Consider the following 27,623-nt stretch of genomic DNA (forward strand, 5'->3'; position numbering starts at 1 on the left):
ATGACAGTGTGGGTCTCATTGAGTCTTGACTTACAATGATACAAAAACATGGTTTATCCCCCTCATTTCTTGGATATGTTGCTATGTTCCAATAAATAAAACACAGAAATATGTTTGAAAGAATATTGTATGTGGAAAAAATTAAAATGTGAGTCCAAATTATGAGGTCATGGGCAATCCATTGATTCTTCATGGCTGTTTGGCTCATTGTCTGTAAAAATGGAATTAATATCCTGCCTATGACACAAAAATCAATAAATAACAATAGTAATAAGTAACACTTTATTAAAGAACTGGAATGTATTCTACATTTCACATGCACAAATCATGGCAAAACCCCTGGAAGTTATTATTATGAGCAAAAAGTATAGGGGATGTAAAATACCTTGGTAAAACACCTCCTCTAAACATGAAAGTAGTAGTAGAGAGTGCTATGGTTGCATGATTCCTGAATAATTCACCTTTTCAATTTTATTGATATACGATTGACATACAATATTGTGTTTGCCCAAGGTGTATGACATGATGACTCAGTATTTATATATATTGCAACATGATTACTGTAATAAGTTTATCAATTCCCTAACAGAGTTATAAATTTTATTTCTTGTGATGAGAACTATTAAGATCTACTCTCTCAGCAACTTGCAAATATACAATGCAGTATTGTTAACTATAGTCACCACTGTATGTTACAGCCCTAGACGTATTTATCCTATAAGTGGAAGTTTCTACATTTTGACCATAGTATACTTTTTAACAGTTTGTGATTAATGAGTCAAGGTCAAGATCACAGACAATGAGAGATCTCAACATATTATAAGCAAAATAGAAATACTTCTAAGTCACTGGTTATGATGATAATATTTATTCAGGATATAACAAAGAACCTCTCATATCCTAGTCATAAATTTTTGTGTGTATATGAGTAACAATGTTTTTTTAAAGTCTTGGGATTCAGTAATCTACTTATCTGAGTTTAAAGTTCTAAAGTTCATCTCTGCTGAATAAGAAATAAGAAAAAACAAAATGAGAAAATTGTAACCTAAAGACATTGTGTGACTTATCGATGACAGAGTAATAAAGAGTGAATCTCAACACACAATTTGCAGTTTTTCCATCGTACATAAATATTAGCTCTCACTCTGCAGTACAAATGATGTTCTAATTTATTTACCTTCTCAATCTATAATACAAACAATGTCATAGTTCACTTACTCAAAAGAAATTTCTTCCTTTCAAATGTTCTTCTGAATGAATCCTTGACCTCTTTGTTTCTTAGGCTGTAGGTAAGTGGGTTTAACATGGGAATCACAGCTGTGTAGAACACAGAAACCACTTTGTTAATATTCAGGGAGAAACTAGAACTCCAACATACATAGATAAAGAAGAGTGTCCCATAAAGGATGGAGACAGGTGTCAGGTGTGAAGAGCAAATGGAAAAGGCTTTCCACTTCCCATCAGCAGAATGGATCCTCAGGATAGCGATGACAATGTAAACATAGGAGACCAAGGTGATCACACCACTGAGTACTCCTAGAGCTCCAGCCAAGATGAAAAGTAAAAATTTACTGATCTGTGTGTCTGCACATGCCAGAGAGAGAACAGGAAGGTCACAGAAGAAGTGATTGGTGATATTCTGACCACAGTAAGGCAGGTGAAAGGTGAAAGTTATGTGGATCATGGTAATTTTAAGACCCATGGCAGCATAAGGCCCTACCACCAGGTGCATACAGACTTGCTGGGACATGGGTGTGCACAACAAGGACTTACAGATGTCCATATACTGATCATATGCCATGGAAGCCAGAGGGAAACACTCAGTCACTACAGACCAAAAAGCCAGATCTGGGCAACACAACCAAAGAAAGAGAAGACTTTTTTCTCCACTAGGATGTCAGTCTACAATTTGGGACCAATGACAGAAGAAGAGAAGCAGACATCTACAAAGGACAAGTGGCTGAGAAATAAGTGCATTTGGGTGTGGAGTCGAGAATCCATCCAAATGAGAGTCATTATCCCCATGTTTCCCAGAAGAGTGACAAGATAAACCAATAGAAATATCATAAAAAGAAGAAGCTGGTGCTGGAAGTGATTTGTTAAGCCCACAAAAACAAACTCAATCACCAAAGTGTGATTTCCATTATCCACTTCTCTGATCTAATCTGTAACGAGAAAGAGAGAGATTTTTCCTTTGAATCAATTCATAGTTGGACTTATTTTTAAAAATAAATACAACTTCTATGTTTTTACATTTTGCAGAGTAGACTGACAGATGACAATCCTGTCTTCGACCTCTAGGTGGTCATCATAACTACCTACTAACTATCTGTGTGATACTGAGTAAGTCGCTGAACCTCACTGGGCTTTTCAGTTTCTTCTTGATCAAAACAGAATTTTTGAAGGGAATCAGAATTTTAGGTGTAGGAGTTCCCCTTGGAGATTACCCAAGGCAAGTCCAGATTATTAACTGTGTTCAAAAGCCCCTGCTTTTGAATGGAGGATATTTTAAGACATATTTCATAGATAAGGTATTATGTGAATTTGATGAATTCAGGCTGATAGCTCTCACTCTCACCTTGGGTGATGGGTGTTAAGAATCTATCTTCCTTGTCAATTCCTTTAGATTCTAGAAGAATAGTGTTGTATCTACAGGATAACTTCTGAAGCCTAAGAAGGAGTGCAAGCTCAGACAAAAGAAGCTGGTTTTTGAACAGGATTCAAAGGCCACAACAGTGTCTACCCTGTGATGCTTTCTCCAAAACACCTCCTGGTGTATCCTTTTCATCCTTAAGATATTATTTTTCTTTCCCAGCTTCTGATAATACTCCACTGGTTACAACACTGACTCAGTATTTAAGAACCAGTCTCTTACTATGGACTAAAAACTTCAAAGGAGTTTGACAAGATTAACCAGTGTATATACTAACAGTATGAGGAATGTAGGTGTTTTAGAGAATAATGACTAAGAATGTCCTCAAATTGATGTTCGACACCAAATCTCAGATCCAGGAAGCTCAGAGAACACTAAGGAGGATAAATGTCAAAAACAAACAAATAACTATACCTAAGCATAAAAATTTCAAAATACAAAAAAATCAAAGGTAAAGAAAAAAGTCCTGAAGGAAGCCAGAAGCAAAAACAAAAACAAAAACAAAAAAAAACAACATCTCTTGAGAAACCGTATCTCATTAAAATTGATGCCCTCCTCCTAGGCACCAATAGTGTATATCAGGGGATTTCAGTGTCTGGAGGCATTCATTGATGTAGAATTTCTCTGCTCCTCATATTGGAATCCACCCTTTCATTCCAAAATATGGAGAACCACTTATAGACCTATGAGATGAACAAAAAAATGTAACTCCAAGTGAATTTCCATCACACCTAATATGAAGAATCAGCTGGGAATACTTCTCACTAATAAAAACAAAGCAAAACCAAAAACATTATCCTAATATGCAACATGTTACACTTATAAAGTCTGAAGGAAAAGAATATGATGCTGCAGTGTTGACAGGGTAATTAATCCTCCAAATGGAAGCCACACTTATGTAGTGCATGAAAAACAAGCAGAGTTATACATGTAATCATGGTACAAAGAGTATTCTAGACAGAAAAAACATCAGGGCATCAGAACTGCAGTAACTAGAGCTTCAGAGGACAGTTGGTTTTGCATATATTTGCACATATTTGCATATATTTACAGAAGGAACTCAGCCATTGAGGAAATTTATAATTACCACTTGCTTCCTACTGTTCTTCTCCCAATCCCCTTTCAATGGATGTTAAATCATAAATGCTTAAGGAACAATTAAAAGATAGAAAACACTTCGAGCATCATACTAGGAAGTGACCATCTCAAAAGGTGACTTGTGATTTGAGACACGTTACACAGTGAAGACCCAGAATAGAGGCACTTTAAGGCAAAATTTGACTGGGAAAGAAACTGTTGTGTCCTTCTAGATAAAAAATAGGAAAAATATCTTTTCCCTTTGTCACACCTAGGCCCAAGTTTTAACAATTCTTAGTAAAATGGTGCTGGAAAATTTTACAAGACTGACAATTAGCGATGTTAGTTTTATATGGATACATTTAAGGTAATATTTACTGTTCCTTTCAAATCTCATCACACTTGCATTGTGTCACTTTTAGCATTCTGCTATCATTTCAAAGGTTTTAGTCAAGAGAAAGCATACCACTATGTATAGAAGTTATAGACTATGTGGGTGGAGGAAAATGCATATCTTTAGAGGGAAGAAGTGAGAGACAGAAGCACAGAGTGGCTGAGAACCTCTCCATTTTACTTAGGTTTTGAACAATATTTCAGTAACCAATGTTCAGAAGTGTTTCATAAAGTCAGAGAATGGTGGAATGTAGAAGCAGCATTTAGAGAAGGCTACTTAAGTCCATCCTCCTCAATTTATCTATTTACTGATAAATTTATTCATTCAGTTTTGACACAGACTGTGGCTTTTCAAAAGTGAATCTTAATTACAAAGGTAGACATATTTGTTATAAAACAAGTTCAACAACCCAGATGAGGATGGAGCACCACCCCACCCTCCTGCTTCCAATGGGCATGCCACTGAAGAAACCAGTGCTCACAGTTCAGTCTGTAGCCTTCCACACTTGTCTCTATCATCTTGTATAATGCGCATGCCAATATATTCTACACAGTAGGTAGACTCTGCCCCCACATTATTTTTACTAAGTGTAATCAATTCTGCAGATTTCACTTTGACTTGGGATTTTTTTCCATTCACTTATAATAGTATCAGGGAGTTTCTTCCAAACAAAAGCACAGATATCTAAATCATTCTTTTTATAATTAGCTGCATAATGATTCATAGGAAGAAGATTTGCTTCTCCTGAAACAAAATCAGACTGTATCCTTTTATCCCCCCTATAAATCATGTTGCAAAACTTGTGTCTGGTATTTATATTTCTATAGCATAAATTTCTGAATGTAAGATAGCTAGGTCAAAGATCAAGTGCATTTTACTAGAAATCATCAAATTAGTTTCTGAAAATGTACCCACTATAGTGAAGTGTAGAATACCCAAATGGTGACCTTACCAGCATTGCAACCTAATCAGCTTAGTGTTCGCCAATCTGATAGATGGAAAAACAAAAACAAAAACAAAACAGATTGCAATTTCATTTCATTTACTTAAGCAACTGAGAAGTTGAGCAATTTTTGTATATATTTATGCTTTTGGGCATTTGTATTTCCAGTTATGTCATTGCCCATTCATTTGTTGGTTAATTTCTCTACTGTGTTTCATATATATGTATATACATGTTCCAACATTTTCCTGTTGGGACACTAACTCATTGTAAGTCACTTGTTCTACAGCTGTTCTCTCACTTTCCATAGTTCAGCTTTTATCAAGGTCTATCATTTATGGTCCTTTATGGATAGACTTTGTTGATCTTTCTCTTACAATGTTTGCTTTTCTGGGCTGGAATAAAATGTCTTCTCACCTGTAAGAAGATACAAATTTTCTCCTGGACTTTCTTCTGGCATCTCTTACATTTCTACTTTCAACATGTATGTAAAATATTTTATATTCCCCAACATTTTGCAAAGGAGCAGACTGAAGAAGAACAATATAAACAATATGTCTAGTATATGAATGATCTTGAAAACAGCAGACCAAGGAACTAAGGGGAATGTCTCATTCTCAGTACTGTCTTCTCTTGACCACACATAACTGAATTAACAAGAGTGGTGCAGCACAATTAGAATTCTATTTTATCTATTAAAAATTCTTTTTTCCTTTCAAACTTCCTACTGAATGCATCTTTCACCTCCTTGTTCCTCAAGCTGTAGATGAGGGGGTTCAACATGGGGGCTACCACAATATAAAACAGAGAAATTAATTTATTGATATTTAGAGAGGAACTTGAACTAGGTTGGACACAGGTGAAGAAAAGAATCACACATAGGATGGAGACAACTGCCAGGTGAGAAGAACAAGTAGAGAAGGCTTTCCTCCTCCCATCAGCAGTCTGGATCCTCAGCATGGCCACCAGGATGCAAACATAGGAGACAATGATGATTCTCAGGCCACTGAGAACTCCTATGGCTCCTGCAAAGATGAAAAGCACCAACTTATTGATCCAGGTGTCTGCACACGCCAGGGAAAGCAGTGGTGAAATATCACAGAAAAAGTGATTGATGATATTTGGACCACAGAAGGGTAAGCAAAACATGTGAATTGTGTGCATCATGGTGCTTAGAAGACCCACAGCATAAGGGCCCAGAACCAGCTGCACGCAGACCCTCTGGGACATAATGAGGGTGTACAGCAAGGGCTTGCAGATGGCCACATACCAATCATATGCCATGGAAGCCAAGAGAAAACACTCAGTTTCCACAAAAAGACCAAAGAACCACATCTGTGCAGCACAACCCATGAAAGAGATGACTGTTTTTCTACAAAGATATCACACAGCATCTTGGGGGCAATGGAAGAAGAGGAAAATGTGTCTACAAAGGACAAGTGGCTGAGAAAGAAGTACATAGGCATGTGGAGTCTGGGATCGATCCATAGGAGAGTGATCATCCCCAAATTAAGCTCCAGGGTGACAAGGCAGACAAAGAGAAAACTAACAAATAGTACCATCTGCAGGTGGAGATGATCTGTGAGGCACAAGAAAAGGAATTCAATCACTGCTGTCTGATTCTTATTTTCCATTGGTCATCTGTAATTTGTTAATAAGAAAGAGAAACATTTTATTAGTTTAAAATATATCATTAAGAGTAACAAATAATATTTTAATTCAATGACAGAATATCTTAAACAGACTTGTTACAGAAAAGTATTGAAGTAATGTCAAACTGGAAGATAATATTCCTAGATACTAGTTCAGGACAGTTGATACAAAGATCCTATGTCAACTTGGATATTCACCCTTGACCTCTGCTCTCTCCCATCAAGAGTCCAACTCTATTATCCAAAACTCCTTCAAGTTCTAAGCTTGTACATGAACTGTTCCCCAAGTTTCATATTACTGTATGATGGGATTAAAAAAAAACAGATGGAAGACCTTACTGGGAATATTGTAAAACTAATGATACTCAGATCCTAATATATGACATCTGGGAAAGACTAACCAGAGGAGTTCTTGATCTTACAGCATGATCAGTACCATTGTAATACTGTTAAGACACAATTCACATGTGTGTTTTTCAGTTTGTTCCCTACTTCCAGTTGTAAAAAGATGTGGAAATGATAACACACACAAATGACAGAGGTTACTCATATAAAATGATATGCTGTCACAGAGGGAATGGGGAGGCTGTGCCTGTAAGATGAAGTGATCTGGTAAATGTTGGACAGCAACACATCATGGAAATTGTGTACAAAACTAAGCACCCTTTGTACCAAAATCACATGGAATTACTTTATGTGATTGCCCATATTTCATATAAACTAATTTTAGGGCACTTATCCTGAAATCTGTCAGGCAATATCAATTATAGTAATAATATATGTAAAATGTCAAATGCATAACAGTTTATGCAGAGAACACATTCAAAAATATGTTATTTCTGACTCACTAGCAAGGAAGAAAAAAAAATCAACTGTTTTAAATTCCTAAGGGAAGATCACTATGTAGGATACTTTTTGTGAAAAAAAAAAACACTTTCAAACAACATTTATTACCACTGAAATTAATGTCTTCTTTCAGTAAAATAGAAGCAATATATTACTCTTAAGTCCGACAAAGACAAATATCTTATGGTATCCCTTATATTTGGAATCTGAAAAATGATACAAATTAACTTATTTATAAGACAGAAATAAACTCACAGATACAGAAAACAGATAGTTACCAAAGGGGGAAATGGGAGGAGGAATTAAATTAGGAATTTGGGATCAACAGCTACACAGTACTACATATAAAAGAGATAAACCCCAAGGATCTTCTGTACAGCACAGGGCACTGTATTCAATACCTTGTAATTACCTATAATAGAAAGGATCTGTAAGAGGAGAACATATATGTAACTGAATCACATTGCTGTACACCTGAAACACTGTAAATAACTATACTTCAATTTAAAAAATTTAAATCAATATACCAATCTTGAATTATATAGTAATTATATGTGGAGCTCAGTCTATGAAAAAATTAGTGAATATATCTATTTGATTTATGATATTTATCATTATCATGATCATTTGCTTAATGCTACATGGAGTATATTTTAAGCACAAAGAAAATTCTAGGCTTAGATATGAAGCCTTTTCCATTGCATGAATGTTTTCCTTTTTATCCATCCAAATATGCCAGTATAGTTGTGTGGAGATAGTGGGTTGAACAGACTGCTTCTGGTCTTTCGTTAAACCACTATTTACTTATTTAAATGTAAGTTATTTTCAGTCTTCTATTTTTAAAAATGCAGGATTATCTCTATGTTACTTTCACAGCTAACATTCTATGACCTTAGAATTCTTTATGGACATCACAGTATCTCTATCTCAAAAAGAAATAAACAAGAAAATCAGTTCAGGAAAAAATCACTGAAAAGACCAGTTATTTACTCTCATAAGGATGTGAAAAAATGCCAGTCTGCTGTCTTTAGAGAACCTGGGCTGGGGAGGGGGATAATACATTCCTAAAGTGCAAACTCATCCTGTTGCTTCTCCACCATATTTCAAAAACTTCAGTGTCCAAAATGCATTGTCTTCACTTCTCTAAGGATATCCTTTGTGTATCTCCATTAATTGCTTCAAGGGACGTAACCATTTTCTAGAAATAAGGATGGAATTTTCAACTTCCCTCATTGTGACAAACTTTTTTAAGAATATTTCTTAGATTTTCTAGATACTTGGCAAAGAAGACAAATCCCTCATCTTGAACATCTTGGCAGTTAAGAGATACTCTTTGACCTGCACATTGATTCACATGTTGTACAGAATAAGGGAATTTTTCTTTTGGAGTTTTCAAAGATTTAGAGCCAGGTCCCCAAAGAACTAAAAGCTCAAGAGCTTATACCTAGAGGGACAAAGTTAACATGGTCTCAGTGGCATTTGGACCAAGTGTTATTTACCAACTGTATCTATTCTCAAAGAGAAAACTGCTAAGAAAACAACATGTTTTTTCCCACTTTAGGATCCTCTACCAACAAAAGAGAGCTCTCTTTCCTATGAGTGGGGAGTGATACGTTGAGAACCCAGCACCAACTTGGAGGACGTAGCTTGCTGCCTAGTTTCTGGATCCACATTGCCTGCAAACCTTAATTTCATCACTTACTGGCTGTGTCACTTTGAGCAAATTTTTAAATCTCTCTGTGCCTCATTCTTTTAATCTCCAAAATTAGACAATATCTGATAAAAAAGAAAACATCAATTCAAAGTAGCATTTTCTTATCTCAAGGCAAAAAATGAAAAAAACAGTCACCAGACTCCTAAAGTACAACAGATGACTGTCAGCTTGAATATATGAGGAAATGTACAAAGAAGAAAAGGTCTAAAAAGATAAGTTTAATTTGGATAAACTGAAGTTAGGGGAAAGGCATTCCAGGCAGTGCTAATAAGATGAACAGAAGCAAGGAAGCTAAGTCAAGGCAGTTGTTTGAGAGGGGAGGGTCACAAGAGAGAGAAGAAATGTATAGTCTGGTACAGAGGGTGAACTGTCTCAGTCACCGGCTTCTCTGAGAACCTAATTGTTTATCCCATCAAGAAGATCTGATAACTCATTCTTTCAACCCCAATAACACTTCATTGCTAGCTCATTTTTAACCCCTATTAAGTATCTGTCTCAAAAGTTCATCAATAATTGGTGTTGTGTACATATTTATTGAATTAGTGGAAAACAAATCCACAAAACCTGTGTAATTCATAATGGCTCATATTTAGTAGATAAAATTATGCTATCTACTTTTGATTAAAGATGTCAGGAAAATAGTATTTATACCTGTTATTTGTCTTAAAAACCACTTAAAAGCAATGAGAAAACAACAAAAACAGATTTTTTTAAATGGCACTTCATTAAATCTACCAAAAAAAAGAAATATGGAAAATAAAAGGAAGAAGTATTCCATTAACAAAACTATAGGCAAGTAACATGCTACTATGCATAGAAAACACTAAAGACTCCACATGAAAAATAAAATATTTAGGAACAAACCTGACCAAGGAGGTAAAAGACTTATAAGCGAGAACTATAAAATATTAAGAAAATTAAAGATGATTTAAAGAAATGGGAAGATATCCCATGCTCTTGACTGGAAGAATTAATATTGTTGAAATGGCCATACTACCCAAGGCAATATGCAGATTCAGTGCAATTCCTGTAAAATTACCAATGACATTTTTCACAGAACAGGAACAACAAATTTTTTTTAATTTGTATAGAAACACAAAAGACCCCAAATAGCCAAAACAATCTAGAGAAAGAAGACCAGAGCTGGAGGAATCACACGCCCTGACTTAAAACTATACTGCAAAGCTACAGTAATCAAAGCAGTATCTAACTGGCACAAAAACAGAAGTCCAGAAATAAAACCATGCACTTATAGTTAATTAATCTACAACACAGGAAACAAGAATATATGATGGAGAAAAGACAGTCTCTTCAATAAGTGGTGCTGGGAAAACCGGACAGCTACCTATAAAAGAATGAAATTAGAACATTCTGTAATGCCATATATAAACACTCAAAGTGCGTTAAAGACCTAAATGTAAGAAAGACTGGACACTATAAAATTGCTAGAGGAAAACACAGGCAGAACAGCTGCCTGCAAATAAATAAAACTAGAACACTCTTTCACACCATACACACACAAAAAAAACTCAAAATGGCTTAAAGACTGAACAAGAGACAAGACTAAATTTATAAGCCTCTGCACAGCAAAGGAGACCATAAACAGAATGAAAATACAATTTACAGAATGGAAGAAAATATTTACAAATGATGCGACTGACAAGGCTTTAATTTCCAGAATATACAAAGAGCTCATACAACTCAATAACCAAGAGACAAACAACACAATCAAAATTCAGCAGAAGATCTAAATAGACATTTCTGCAGTGAAGACATACAAATGGCCAACAAGCACATGAAAAAATGCTCAGTATCACTAATTATCAGAGAAATGCAAATCAAAACTACTGTGAGGCATCACCTCACACAGGTCAGAATGGTCATCATTAAAAAATCCACAAATGAGAAATGCTGGAGAGGGTGTGGAGAAAGGGTGACCCTCCTACCCTGTTGGTGGGAATGCAGTTTGATGCAGCTGTTATGGAAAACAGTATGGAGATTCCTTAAAAAACTGAAAATAGTTTTATCCTATGTCCAGCAATCCCATTCCTAGGCATATATCTCAGGGAACTCTAATTTGAAAAGACACCTGCACCCCAATATTCACAGCAGCACTATTTACAATAGCCAAGACATGGAAGCAACCTAAATGTCCATCAACCTATGACTGGATAAAAAGTTGTGTGTATATGTATACACACACACACACACACATATACAACAGAATACTATCAGTCATTAAAAAAGAAAAAATAATGGTATTTGCACCAATAGGGATGGGACTAGAGATCATCATACTAAGTGAAGTAAGCTAGAAAGAGAAAGAAAAATACCATATATCATTTTTATGGGACATCTTTAAAAACAGTACACAAATGAGGTTATTTACAAGACAGAGACAGACTCACAGACATAGAAAACAAATTTATGTTCACCAGGGTAGGAAAAGGAGGGGAGGATGGAGACATAAACTGGGAGTTTAGGGTTTGCAGAGACCACTATACACAAATTAGATCAGCAACAAAGTCCTACTGTACAGCACAAGGAACTCTACACAACATCTTACAACAGCACATAATGAAACGAATAAGAAAAGGAATATATATATGCATAACTGAATCACTATTGTACACAAGAAATGAACCCACATTGTACTTCAATTTAAAAATTTTTAGATATCTTCATAAGAATGTTTGGAGTAGATGGGAAACAACATTTATTTAATTTGGTATTATGTAATTTAAATTTTGTACTACGTGCAATCACACTTTATAAGTGTAAAAGAAAACACCGAAAATCACGTTGAAAGGAATATTTAATCAGATGAAGAGATAGATATTCATATTATTTATTAACTGAATAAAACAGAGTAAAAAATAATATGTGTAGTATTATGATCTGACTAAGGAATTACTTCCAAATCTATTATTTACTCATGTCTTCACCTCTAAATCTAAAAATTTTACTTTCTTCCTATAGTTTTATCAAAAATAAATGGAACATGTAAGCGACTAGACATAAACCAAGAAATTTACTTTTCTGGAAAATGCAGATGCATTTCAACAGGTATGATGCAGGTGTCGGTAGACTGAGAGGTGCTAGCTTGCAGACCTTCTAATTTTTGTTGTCCCATGTCACATCACCATCTTTAGTTCTTTGCTATGTAATCCCTTTTGTGTCCAGTATCTACTCCCTGGTACGCAGCAAGTAGCAGTTATAAAGCTGGCACCAGCGACATGATAAATGAAACTAGATCATATCCTAATATTCCTAGCTGTTTATTTGAGACATATTTGTAGTTTCTCCTAAATTGGGGCAAAATTTAAAATGGGCCTTTATGACTTACTGGGCACTCCTGTCACACCTTTAGAATGATTCTACATTTTTTAGTCAGCAAGAAGGTTTCAAAGTCACATTTGAGATAAATTTCAGGCACTACAGAAAGTGTAGGACACACTCTGCTTCCCACTTTTACTCTGGTTAGCATGGCAGACTCCGTTTGTGCCCCACCCTTATCATTCCCATACAAACCAGTCAAATTTCACTGCCACCACCTGCATTTCTTTATTTCAGGATCTGTCTTTCCTCTACTTCTCCACCACCACCAAGATGTGCCAAAAAAATGAACATTCCCCAGGGGCAGATTTCAACTAATGACTGATACAAGGAAATAAGGAAGATGAGGCAAAAATTAATAGACAACAGACAAAAAGAAAACAAAAAGCAAGACAACAGATTTAAGCCCAAGCATACAAATTATCATTCTATAAATGCTCTAAATAGCCCAATTAAAAGGTAAAATTTTTTTATTGTGAATAAAGCAAGCTCAACAATATGACTCCCAACAGAAACTTTAAACATGAATGTAATAAGCCAAACAGAGAAAGACAAATACTGCATGATTTCACTTATATATTGAACCTAAAAGTAAACAAACAAACAAACATAACATACCAAAACAGGAACAGACTCACAGATACAGAGAACAAACTCATGGTTCATCAGATGGGCGAAATAGGTGGAGGGTATTAAGAGGTACATGCTTATGGTTACAAAATAAATAAATGATGGGGCTGTAAAGCACAGCATTGGGAATACAGTCACTATAACACTGTAACTTTGTATGGCAACAGATGGTAACTTGAAATAGTGTGGTCATCATCTAGTAATGTATTTAAATGTCAAATCACTATGTCGTCTACTTGAAACTCATGTAGTATCATAGGTTAATTACCCTTCAACAACAACAAAAAAGAATCCACTGAATCAGCCTTCAAAAGCTGGTCAATGACAAGAAATGACCAACAGGTGGCAGTACATCCACATACAAAGAGGTCAGCGGAACTAATTTCCAGTCTCTTCAAACGTTTTTCCTCTCCCTGTTCAAAAACAACAGAATATCCAAACTCGAGCATCAGTATCCTGACCACACCACAGTGTCTCCTGTGCCTGTGTAAGCTCCAGAGATCCCTAGTTAGGAACTCTGCTACCAACTCAAATCAGAATTTCTCAAAACGGTTTGTCCCTGTAATCCTTATAGTTAATTAATTGATTTGCAAAGAGCAAAAACCACTTTTTAAGAAATTAAGGAGCATCACTGCATCTGAGATTTAGCTATTAATAATTTAATAATTCATGTTCAATTAATGGAGTCATTAAATTAAGAATTTATTCCTAGTATTTATCAAGTGAAAAAAATTACCTTATGTCCACAGCTCTTCCTCTCCAAAAATTATTTTTTTTAATAAAAAGAATTGTCCATTATGAGAGTAAAACTGTGAGTGGAAAATAATTGAGAACAACAATAAAAAAAAATCCAAAGTCACTTTTGAAAGATCTATCCTGTTTCATTGGACAAAAATAAGATTAAATTATTGTCTTTCTAAAGACAGAGTACATACATTAGAAGAGATTTGCCAGTAATGCAACCACCAAAGAAAGAAAGAGAAGAAAGAAGAAAGAAAGAAAGAAAGAAAGAAAGAAAGAAAGAAAGAAAGAAAGAAAGAAAGAAAGAAAGAAAGAAAGGAAGGAAGGAAGGAAGGAAGGAAGGAAGGAAGGAAGGAAGGAAGGAAGGAAGGAAGGAAGAAAGAAAGAAAAAAGAAAGAAAGAAAGAAAGAAAGAAAGAAAGAAAGAAAGAAAGAAAGAAAGAAAGAAAGAAAGAAAGAAAGAAAGAAAGAAAGAAAGAAAGAAACCACTCTAAAAAGAGAGGCTAAGGGTGAAAGTTCCTATCCACATGTATTATATGGGGTAAGAAACTGGAATATCATTCTTATGGCAGCTCACCCAGATGTCACTGAATATTCGAATTTTAGCCACAACTCCCTTATTCATTTACATATCCACCAAGCAAGTTTCAAAGTGGTGTATGACACCCCCCACACACATATGTAGATATTCTCCAGGGAATCCGAACGAATGAGGCCGTGCGGGTTCTGCTGTCCGTGGAAACCACACACCTAGTGCTGCAATTATAAGAATTCTGCTTTAGTTTTTTGGAGGCTTTCTGGTATCATTCGTTGGTTCAAGTCAGAACCCATCAATCCAATTACCCTTGACATCAAGATTCTGTACTTGACAACCTAACTAGGTCCTGGACTAGAACTGTCCGAAGTAAATATTTTTGTAAGATCTTTGGGCAGTCGCTCAGCTTCCTCTCATGACATTTCACATCCATGGACAACGTTCAAACACTCACAAATCCACTTTGGTGAATGTTCAGCTTACTTACACACACACTCACATTTGTCCTGCAGAGATGGAAAGAAATGGTCACCTGACCTCATCCTAGACTTAATGATGGCCAGTAACCTGCCATGTAGTCTCTTTCCCAGTCATATGGGCAATCAGACAGTTGGATGATATGAACCAGTAAAGCTGATTCCAATGAGAAGCAAATTTGGTGTAATACAGATTTAGGCCAAAAAAATTGACCTCCAAAAATCTGTTAAATCACACTTGTTTCCCAATTCAAAGGTGACTTGTTAATCCTCCATGCCACACCTTCTTTCTTTCGTTTGTCAAGACAGTGAAAGGTGATTATTTCACTGATTTCACACAAAGTACTTGCCTTCTAGTCAAGTGTATTTGGGTAAATGATTTGTCCATGGCCACACGGAAATATTTAGCTGCAGGGCATTCCAGAGATTACAGAATTCAACTACTTACTTTACAAATAAGGAAATACAGGTCTCACACAAGCAATGTGACTCATGATCATGTAACCATTGGGTGGCAAGGTTCCAGGCTGACCGTAGGGGACATTGGTGTCATGTTAAATGACCTCAATAAAAATAATATTGATATTTTATTGAGGGTAGAATTAACCCCAACTTAAACTAGATGAAAGTTCACTGACCTTTCCAGCTTCCAAAGTGGATCCATGGTCACAATAATCTGTGTGACATCATTTTAAGTCTCTGTGAAAGCCCCCACTTAGGAATATATACAAACACCTGATCACCTGACTCACCTACCGTCTGGCAATGTCTGATATGCATGATTTCAACAGCATCACTTTGTAAGCATAAGGCTTTATCACCTGATAGATTTGGAATGCAAACACACCTGGGAGATACTTCACCAGCCAGTCAACACTGAGTAACTCTTCAAAATGAAAGAACTCTTTTCTTCTAAACAGCTATTTCTTAATTCATTGATTTATTTGATCATGCATTTAATAAGTACCTATTTCTGTAAGAGACTTGCCAAGAGTTGGTGGAATTTATGCAAATGAAAAAGAAAGGACTGCTGTCTTCAGATTTCACAGTCTAGCCAGGGAAAGGGGGATTTAATAGTATGTGATGTGTCATAGAATCTAGGTTTACAACCTTCTCTCATCAGCTCCACAGCCCAGGCAAAGCATTTAGCCATAGCCTATTTGCAAATATAAAATAAAGCTCAGAAGTGGTATGAATATAGCCTTGGGGGGAAAAAAAGAGTGGAGGATGAACTCCCCTTTCCAGGGAGCTGGGCCCAGAGATTAGATGCCCTGTGAGCAGCTCATCACACAGAAGGTGGGGACTGGACAGAAGCAGCATAGGGCAAAGAGGTCAGAGATGGGACGGGGGAGAGGAAAAGGAAACTCTTCCAAAGCAGAAAGCTGAATGGCTCCTGAAAGTTGTAAGGGCCAGAAAATGAGAGGACAGAAGAAGAATATGCACTTTGAATTTGAGTTTGATAGGCTGTCACTAAATGTGAAAAAGCCAGCTCCTTTCTTTGAAGAACTGACAAATTTTTTTTTCAAAAGCAAGATGTTCACAAAAGATGTATGAATGCCTATTAACATATGAGAAAGATGTTAAAAAAACAAATCTGCATTAAAATAAAAAGGCATCATTGATCTATTAAAGTGGCAAACATAGCAGGAGACTCACAAAGGAGCCACTGCCCCCGCCCCAATTCCAGCCCTAAGAGGTTCACTACTCCAACTAAAAGTTTCTGCTGCATGAATTTGTGGTTAACCTGCACCCTCCACCGTCCCAGTTAGAAATGACCTGCCAGGGATTCTCCTGGTACAAGTATAGACCCCAAGTGCTTAACATGAAGTTCACCTTTACATCATCAGTATGGGAATGATGGACGTTTATAGAACTAAAAGACCTGTTGCTATTTGGGGGTTTGTGAGGATGAACACAGCATATTTTAAAGTTTGTGGCCTTCAGACAAATCCTCCCCCCACCAAAGTTGTCAAGGTCCTCAGGAAATCAAGTCAGCCTCACCGCATACAGCCCACCTGCTACAGTCTTACATCACGCCATCTGCATGAGGGTCCTCGTGAGAGCCTAGCCATCTGCTCGTACTCCATGCAGCTTTGTTGTTTTGCGTTCATTGTGAACACTGTAACTCATGTAAAGGGATGGACTTTATTTTGGGGGGAGGTCACTGTGATTTTTTTTAATTTAAATTTAATTTTCAAATTTTCAATTTAAATGTTCCTATTACAGCCATTATGGAAAACAGTATGGACAGTCCTTAAACTAAAAATAGACTTACCATATGATCCAGCCAACCCACTCTTGGGCATATATCTGGAGAAGATGCTACTTTAAAAAGATACATGCACCCCAATGTTCATAGCAGCACTATTTATAATAGCCAAGACATGGAAGCAACCTAAAAGTTCATTGACAGATGAGTGGATAAAGAAGATGTGGTATATATATATAAGGGAATTCTACTCAGCCATAAAAAAAATAAAATAGTTACATTTGCAGCAACATGGATGGACCTGGAGATTGTCATACTAAATGAAGTAAGCCAGAAAGAGAAAACTATCACATGATATCACTTATATGTGGAATCTAAAAAAATTACACAAATGAACTTATTTACAAGACAGAAACAGACTCACATACATAGAAAACAAACTTATGGTTACTGGGAGGAGGTGGGGTGTGGAAGGATAAATTGGGAGTCCAGGATTTGTAGATATAAACTCATATATATAAAATAGACAGACAAGGTCCTGCAGTATAGCATAAGGAACTGTATTCAATACTTTGTAATAGCTTGTAATGAAAAATAATATGAAAAGTAAGATATATGTATAACTGAACCATTCTGCAGTACACCAGAAACTAACACAACATTGTAAAATGACTATACTTCAATTTTTAAAAATTTTAAACATTAAAGGATAAAAGAAAAAATTTAATGTCCCTATAAAGAAAGCCAATTTCTGATGTTGGAGATAGAAGTGAAGACTCCAAGTAAGTAATAGTTCTCAGACTGAAAGCAAACAGGTTTGTTTGAACGTGGAAGTGGAATATCAAGTTTGCTAATGAGTCCAAGGTGAATGAGTCCAAGTACGCTCTAGACAGAAACAGAAGAGTTTAACAGGACTATTTCAGTATGTGTTCTCACTCATGAAAAACATTCCTCACCAAGTGAGAGAGACAACAGTAGCAAAAGCTGAGCAGGTGTTTGACTTGCCATAAGAAGATAAACACAGGAAACAAAAGCCTCTTGTTGGGAATGTACTGCAGGACAAAGCCAGGAATGTGCAAATACACATTCTTAAATCATAAGTGGTAAAGGAGCTGGTGAACCTGGTCAAACAAAGTTTACCACCAAGTAAAGATTGGTAGAAGAATTTTAAGAATTGTTTTCTCCTTGTTTAATGTAAATTTAATTGAAGAAAGAACATTGGTTTTGGGTTTTGGTTTTTTTTTTCCCCTAAACTGAAAAGCTGAAAAGGCTCTTGTGGGGAAGGGATGGACCAGGATAAGTGCTCAACACACAAAACATACATGTATTAGATGAAAATGCTTTGGCACACAAAGATATCCAAGTTAAAATGAGCTTCTGGGTTTAGCAGGTTAACACTGACTGACTGACTCATCTTTGGGGCCGAGGGGGACAATGCTGCAGACTTTATTATTAAGCTGGATTTGTTCCACCATCAAGAAAACCCCTGGCACTGAAAGATAATAATGAGAACTTACCACAGGTGTGTTGACTGTAACAAAAAAAAAAAAAAAAAGAAAGAAAGAAAAAGAAAAAGAAGCTTGGATAATGCCATGTGGAATAAATTTTAGAAATATATTTTTAGTAACTTTATAAATATTTTAGTCACATATTTATACAATTATTAATGTCCAAAGGAACCAAACCCCAAATGAAAAAGGAGAACACAAAGTTCCCAGAAAATGAAAGATAAATGCAGCCCTAACACATATGAAAGGTACTCATCCCTCTCATGAAAGGAAAAATGCAGATTAAGACTGTACAGAAAGATTTCTCACCTATGTGAGTGGCAAAAATTCAGAAGTGTACCGCTATGCCAGCTGCTGGGGATGCTGCAGAGAAGCAGGAACTGACTTACACTGCTGGCGAGTATGCAGGAGGTTTCAGTATCTAAGGAGTGCAACTTTGTAATATTTATCAAATTTATAAATACCTTTACTCTTTAACTCTGGTTTTCTACTTCTGGGACTTTATCTGATAGATATTCCTGCATGTGCATAAAATTACTTTTGTCAGTTATTTTCTGAAGTACTGTTTGTGATAGAAAGTATTAGAAACTAACCAAGTGTCCATCAGTGTGGGACTAATGGAATATAGTGCAATAAAAAATGAATGAAGAAGCTCTCTGTGTATTGATCTGGAAAGATGCCCAGTATGTACCAATTAAAGCAAAATGAAGATCTAACAGCAAACTATGTTATGTTTATATAGGAAAGAGATGAGTGGGGGACCAGCAAATACATTCATAGCTATTTTTATATTAAAAAGACTCTGCATAGAGACTCAAGAAAAGTAACAGAAGTTGTTACAAATATGAGGCATTAGCAGATTCAAGAAGGAGTAGATAGGACTAGAGGTAGGAATGAGGTCTGGAATAAGGTGCATGATATTGATTTATGACCTATATGAATATATACTCTATAAAATAAATAAAACAAAGTCTAAGAGTCACTTAAATTTTGCAGTAAGTGTTTACTACACTTTATGATGGAAAATGTGAGGGACATAATGTGGAAATTCTTTTGCAGAGGTCTTTGATCTTTAAGTGGTGATAGTCCCTGGATGGATTTTAAGGTGCCTGTGAAACCTTGAAATGAATATAAAATGTTGGCTTTCTTTGCCTATGTGCATATTTCTAGAGGAACTGTTCATAGCTTGTATCATATTATTCAAAGGACCCCAGGACCCAAAACATTGTGATAAGTCATGAATTTGAGGATCCATAAAAGTCTCTAGACATTCTTCCTGAATATTAAGATGTTGTGTGACTTGACGGTTATGAATATAAGTTCTGCATCCAAGAGAGCTGGGCTCTCCATCAAACGTTCCCACTTGCTAGTTGTGTATCTTGGGTACTTTATTTAAACTTTCAACCTTCAATTTTCTTATCTGCAATAGAAAGAAAGCAGCATAGCTACTCCAGATGATATGGTGAGGGTTAACTTAAATAATGCATGTAAAGGGCTCAGCAAAATGTCAGACACATAAGAGCTAGAGAATATTGCCTTTTAAAATCACTGAACAAAGTGCTAGCACTGTGATTTCTTAGGAAGCTCTGGAAGGGCTCAGAATATGTGTGGAGTTTTGGACACATTGAGCCTGAGGTGCCTGCAAGATACTGAGGTGGTGACATCCAGCAGAAAGTTGGATTTAAAGGTCTGGGGTGCTGGGGAAGGGCTCTGCTATGTTACCGAGTTTTTGTTTCTGTCCACGCTCACTCCTGTGGTGCTCTCATCTCATCTCACTGTCGTATGTGGATGACTTCCAAATTTATATGTCCAGGGGTCCTCTTCCCTAACACAGACTCCAAATACCTACTCAACAAAGATTCTAGGATATTGTATAGGCATCTCAAAATTAATATGTCCCAAAACAGACCCTTGATCTTACCCTCTTAACCCAATCTACCTACAGCCTTCGACACATTAATTAATAGTATTTCCATTTTTCTGGTGATTCAAGCCAAAACTTTTGAAGTCATCCCAATTTTCCTTCTTTGCTTCCACCCCACCTCAAATCCATTCATCTGTACTACTGGTTCTTCTACAAAATACTACATTCACATTCAATTATTTCTTACTCTTTTATTTGCCACCACTCTGGCCCAAGATGCTAATAACTCTTTTGCTGGGATTATTGTGACCTGTCCTAACTGGATTTCCTGCCTCCACCTCTCCTCCTAGAGCAGTGGGGTAGAGTCTCAGCACAGTGACCCAGTGATTCTCTAAGAAATCAGACCATGTCACTCTTCTCAAGATCCCGGCGGCTTCCATCTCACCTGACATACAACCAGAAGCCCTTTCCATGATCACGGCCCTAACCCTTCATCACTCTAACCTCATTTTCCATTTGTATTCTCCTGACTCATTACTTTCCAGCCCGATGGACTTCCTTCCTATTCCTCCACAATATACCTAAAACAGCCCTACCTTCTACCTGAAATTCTCTTCCAGATATCCATGAGGCTCACTTTTTCACTTCCTTCAAGTTTTTGTTCAAATGTCATCACCTCAGTGAGATGTCTTCTGACCAAAGCAACTTAAAACACAACTCCCCCACATCCTCCTTTACTGCTTTATTTTTTCCAGTTAACATAGTTATTTCATTTCCCTTAATTATTTTATTATCTGATACCCATAATGAATATAAGTGTCATGAAGTTGGGTATTTTGATTTTTTTCCCTCCTAACTCCCAATTCCCACCCCATTGATTATTTTCCCAGTGCCTAGAAGAGTGTCAGCACATCATAGACACTCAATATATATGCATTTTTATTCAAATTACTCTAATTTCTCATAGTGCATTCACTCTACCTCTGAATTTGCAAAGCATTTCCCTCAGGTAGGTCAAGAGACTTTGAGATTCATTAACTCTGGGTCAAAACCAGATGTTCCTTCCCAACAAATATCCCACCACTACCTAGGAGCCAAAGGCCCTCACTGCTTGCCTAACTCAGAGAGACCACCTCACTGATACAGGGAACATTCTGAGAAGCTATGTGGTGGGCAGAGAGGTTTTACAATCCTTTTTGCAGATTTGAGTCCACTGACCTGAGGCCTCCTTCGGATGACTTCTTAGGATGCTAATCGAATCCTCCAAGGAGAACTGGCTGCTCCTCATAAATCCCCTGACTGAGCAGAAGAACTTTCATCATTTCTCCTTCAGCACAAGCCAGTCTGGGAAGAGATGTGATATGGTGGGATGGTGAGTAGAGGGTATGCTCTTAGCCCTGACACTAGAAACAGTATGAGGTCCATTTTGCTTTGAACACTTAGGGATACGGACCCTATCTATGGACTGAATCAGTCAGTACCCAGTGCCTTCCAGGCTCTCTGCACTTCTCATAACCCAGGCCATCATCACTGATGAGACCAGATTTAAGCCCTGAAAACCAAAGATCATAGCACCCTGCCTGGGCTGAGAGAGAATGAGCCAGGAGACTGCTATCTGAGGAAGGTGGCAGGATGAGAAACAGCGAGGTTAGGAAGGTTCCTATGGAGACCAGGGAAGCCAGAATACAGTACAAATTCCCAGACCTGAAGCCGAGACTCCTCCCATCTCATTCTCCAGAAAGTCTTCTATAGTGCCTCCCCAACCCCTCCAGAGGCCGACCTGGAGAGGAGCAGGGAGAAGAGGCACCTGAAAGACAGGACTCTTACACATGATCATTTAACTGCATTCAACAGATGGAACTCAGCACCATGGCTCCTGCTACTGAGCAGCATATGGACCCATTAGAGCAGATCCACTAAAAAGGAAATACATTATAGAAAAAAATGTTGTAATACAGATAATTTGCAGATCTAAGCACAATATAAGTGGGTTTCCCCCTGCTACATTTGTCATGGGCAATCAAACCCCACAGCCTGGATTTGCCAAGAGGATCCTGATGAATCCTCTGTAGGGGTCTTCTTGTCAGGCCAACCTCTCAAATCCCAGGGCACAGCACATTTCCTTAGCCACCATTCATTCATTCATTCATTCACTCATATTTCTTTTGAACACCACAAAAATGAGGGCAGGTAAGGCAGAGCAACAAGAGTCAGTTGAGACAGAAAAGCTGGTGCCAGCGGATACCTGCTCTGTGACTTGGAGCAATCTCTTAAATTCTCTGAGTACAGCTTCCTGATCTGTAAGATAAGCATTACAGGCCCAACTTTGAACTACTGTCATCTGTATTAAATGAAATAATAAAAACAGAAGATATTGGTGCATTTCAAAGTGCTCTGTAAACTGAAGGCGCTGTTATTTATGGATACCATAAAGTAACCATCAGTTGCTTGCCCACTCTATGCTACTGGATGGGTACAGTTTTGAACAAGACACATTCCCTGTCTTGAGCTTTTATCAACATGAGGCAGTAAAGCCACAGGTTTGCCTGGTTTACCCTGTGGAACCTGCTCTGGCTTATCAGACATCAGTTTGCTTCATGCTGGAAAAGAAGGTTCACACTGAGGAAGATCACAAGGTTTGAGTCCAGTCTCTGACCTTGAAATGAGTCACTTGATCATCTACAATTCCCTGAGCCAGAAAAGCAGCACCTGCAAAAAACTCTATTTCCTCGCACCCCAGGTAGACAAGAAATATAACAGACACACATGCACACTCACACGGGGGAAGTAAATTGGATCTCACAGAAAGTGTATGCCTCTCCAGACTCACATCTTGGACATCTCTGTTAAGCTCTTAAGTACAAAGCAGAATCTTTCATGATTCCTTTGCATACTGTTTGTAATATTATATATGACTCTCCCAGCTTGTGCACCTCATTCATTCAGTCTCTATACATGTAGTGGGAAATTGAAGTCATTGACCAAATAATAAACACCTGAAAATTTGCTACTGAAGGGCCTGAAATTAGCCAGATAAGCTGGTGACATCAGGCAAAGTGACTAGAAAATAACGCTTCTCTCGACCTCACTTTGCTAAAACTATACACCCACAGGTATATATGTGCATATAATGTTATAGAAGATGACATTATAACAGACATTTTAAATTTAGCATGAAGGCAAGCCTCTCACACGTCCCAATGCATGTGGGAAAAGGGAGTCCAGAGGAAGAAGAACATGGATTGGAGTGAACTTAATTTATACCACCACACACACACTGTGTTCAGGGCCTTACTTCCTGTTGCCACTGTAAAAATTTCTCTAGAAAATCAGAAAACCAGGGTTTAAAAAAAAACTATTTGCACGAAGAAAATTTAAAAATATATAATTTTTACCTCTTCTGCTTCCCCAAGGTGAAATCAAGTTCAAAGATATTACTTTTCCTAAGAAGAAAATAAAAAAAGGAAGAAAAAAACAGATACTAAATTTTTCTCCAGAGACTTTGCAGCAGGAGAAGATAATTAGGCTCCATCTCTGATAAGATATGCAAATGAATTATGAGCAATTATCTGACACCAAGGCACACACAGCTGCAGGGCGGCCTCCACTCTGAGCCTACGTTTTTGAGAGGGCTCGGTCATTGGTTTCCATCTGTAGTGGAGCAAACCACAGGGAGATTGTAACGAGGCTACATGGACATCAGAAGTCTAATTAAATGTGAAAGGTCGACCTAGGGAGCAGAAGAGTGGCCTTTGTTTCCTAAAGGCTTTTCATTTTATTTAATTCTTACACCAAATGATACCTCAATGAGGTAAGTCTCCCTGTTAAGGTTAAATGAATAAATATGTGCTTACAGTCTAGTATTTGGGTCATTAACATGGGGAGATAATGCCCATGATAAATACATAGCCCAAGACAAAAAGAGCTAAAACCAGCTGAGCCTCTTCTATGCATCTTTCCTTGGGTACATTCATTCATTTGAAAACTGTGCCTCAGACATGAGGCATCTCTCTGGGTCCTTGAGATTCAGCTGTGATAGAAGCAGGCAATGCCCTCTTCCCCTGGTGTTTATAATGAAGGGGACACAAAATGTCAAATGAGGAAGTTATAAAAACTTAGAGAAATTTCAGCTAATGATAAGAAGTTATAAGGAAAACAAATAAAGAAATAGGCTTAATATGTTATAAAGGAATCTTTCTTCAACTTCTGACCCCTCCTCTATGGGCTGGCTCTAAACTGGAGGAGTGGTGCACAACACAGTGATTCGATACTTCTGTACATTTTGAAATGATCACCATGGTACGTCTACTTACCTTCTGTCACCACCCAAAGAATCACATTATTATTGACTCTATTCCCCACACTGTGCAAGTCATGTCACAGCTCATTTGTTTTGTAACTGGAAGTCTGTACCTCAGTCTCCTTCACCTATTTCCCTCCTCCCCTCACCCTCCTCCCCTTGGGCAATGGCCTGTGTCTTGTATCCATGACTCTGTTTCTGTTTAGTTAAGTTTGTTCATTTGTTTTGTTCTTTAGGTTCCACACATAAGTAAAATCATACAATATTTGTCCTTCCCTGTCTGACTTACTTCACTTCACACAGCATCCTCTAGGTCCACCCACATTGTAGCAAATGGCAATATTTCATTCATTTCTATGGCTGAGTAATATTCCATTTTCTGTATATATATATATATATATATGTATATAATGTGTATATATACATATATATACATAATCCATTCATCTATATATTGATGGGCAGGTAGGTTGCTTCTATATCTTGGCTATTGGAAATTGGCATGCATGTATCTTTTTTGAATTAGTGTTTTTGTTTTCTTTGGATATATACCTAGGAGTAGAATTGCTGGTTCATGTGGTAGTTCTAATTTTTATTTTTTGAGGAACCTTCATACCATTTTCCATAGAGGTCAGATATTGAAGAAAGGTTCCTTTATAAAATACCAAAACACTCTGCCCAAACTGAAGGGGGAAGATGAAGGGTCATTAGGATGTGGTTTGACAATAAACTGGCATCCAATAAAATGAGTCATAGCAGGATGACACTGTGCCAAAAACAGACAGAACTTCCCCTATAAAACCAGCTGCAACCAGAGCCAAACTCTACTCCAGCCACTTTACAGCTGTGTGGCCCTGAGCAGGTTCCTATATATTCTGAATCTCACCTGCAAAATGAGGCAAAAGGTCAAGTTAAGATTGCTTGAGAAATTGCAATGAACATTTTGGAAGCTAGTAGCTATGCAGTAAAAAGTAAAAACAGCTACAAGAATCAGAAAATCACCTGCCGTGCTGAACATACAGGCGTGAGACTGCCTCTTGTGGCAACAAACACTTCTTAGAATACTGGGATTTGGGTCTTTCTCTTGTCACTTGAAGAGCTTGTTAGAACTTCAGAAAGCACTTTTAGCCGTTGATGAGAATTTTTTTTTAGCAGAATCTGCAATTATCATCAGCTCTAAAGATGATGCAAATGGTACAAGAGTGTAAACAGCAAATCGAAAAAAAAAGTGCACCTGGAATTAAAGACCTAAGGACATTTCTAATTAGGGTGAGAAAGAACAATTAGGGACAATGCTGAATTGAGTCACAAGCCCTGGCACAGTTAAGATGATATGGGAGCTGGGGGGTTATTGTAAGGGGGCCTTGCACCCACCCACCCTGCCCCTCTGTCACAGAGAACCTATGACAGAGCAGACAGTGAACATCTCTGGGTCTTAGTTATCCACTGAGCCATTCATTCACTCTGTAATCAAACACTGAGCACTAGTCGGTGCCTGGTTGAAAATTGCCTTAGTGAAAAAAGGCATGATCCCTGCCTTCAAACAATTGATGGTCTAGTGGAGGAAAGAGACAACAATGGTGACAACAACACAAAGATGATGCAACAAGAGTGTCAATCACACCGTGCCCGAGGGACAGTGGGAACACAGAGGAGTTTCAGCTTTATCAAGGTGCAGCATGGAAAAATCAGAGTGCTGCTTAAAAAACTGAGTATTGAAGAATGAACAGGATCCACCTCGAAAGACAAGGTGGTGTGTACAAGTGAAGGCAGAGTCCTTTCTGTGATGCCACACGCAGTCTGGTGCAGGAGTGTGGGACATGCAGAAGGGGAAGAGATGGTAAACCATGGTGAGCAGTGATCACACACTCTCCCTTTCCTGTGTCTCATTTAAGAATGCTTTGTAGGATGTTTGGCACATGTGTGCTCAGGTTTATTATGAAACCTCATGTTATTTGTAGACTTAATTTCCATAAATGATGGAGTAGAATGAAGTGCACTTTGTCTATGGTCAGGGAAGAAGACTGAAAACTTCCCTGAGCAAGGAAATCAAACATGGCTTCTTTTTATCTAAGAGCTGGAAGGAACCTCAGATACTATCCAATGCAGTGATTCTTAACTAAGCTGTGAAAAATTCTGTTTTCATTCAGATGCTTATAAATGCATGTATATATATGGATGACCACCTTATTATCTAGTTCTACCATACAATTGTGGTACTCAAGTATTGTGCTTGTGGTTTTGAACATCTTGACTCCAAATGATCAGGCAAAGTGATAACTTCTGACTTCTAATTCATACTCTTTGGGATCCCAGAGGCCTTGAGTTTTAGAACAACTGAACTTTAATGCCATCTCTCAGTGGGACATGAGGATTACCCAGAAGAGGGAAATGGCTTTGTAATGCATCCAGCTAGTCAGAAATGGGGACTAGAATCCCAGATGCCTGGATGAATGGTTGCTTTATCACAGTTTAGCAACCAGCCCTCTGAATAGGCAGCCACCGGTCCCATGACTTTCAGGACCTCTAAGCCCAGACCCAAGTTCATAATTCACAATGACATAGTTTACCTTCATGGTCAGAGTTTCAGCTTCCTGTTTACCTCGAACTAAGTCTGTGCCCTATGTCTCTGAAAAGCAAGCAAAAAGGGTCAGAAGAAATGACTCCAACCGGGGATGTTGAAAATAGTTTCTTAAAAATCCACATTCTCTGACCTTGTCATATTACAGATTCGTGACCACACATA

At 37.5% G+C, this 27,623-nt stretch overlaps 2 pseudogenes; both read right to left on the minus strand.

Annotated features, from left to right (window-relative positions):
• Positions 1-1,210: 1,210 nt before the first annotated feature.
• Positions 1,211-5,082, minus strand: LOC140693673 (olfactory receptor 5G25-like; annotated as a pseudogene).
• Positions 5,083-5,742: 660 nt separating this feature from the next.
• On the minus strand, positions 5,743-6,701 carry LOC140693674 (olfactory receptor 5G3-like; annotated as a pseudogene).
• Between the last annotated feature and the right edge of the window lie 20,922 nt (positions 6,702-27,623).

The sequence above is a fragment of the Vicugna pacos genome, unplaced genomic scaffold (genome assembly GCF_048564905.1).
Source record: "Vicugna pacos unplaced genomic scaffold, VicPac4 scaffold_20, whole genome shotgun sequence".
NCBI lineage: Eukaryota > Metazoa > Chordata > Mammalia > Artiodactyla > Camelidae > Vicugna > Vicugna pacos.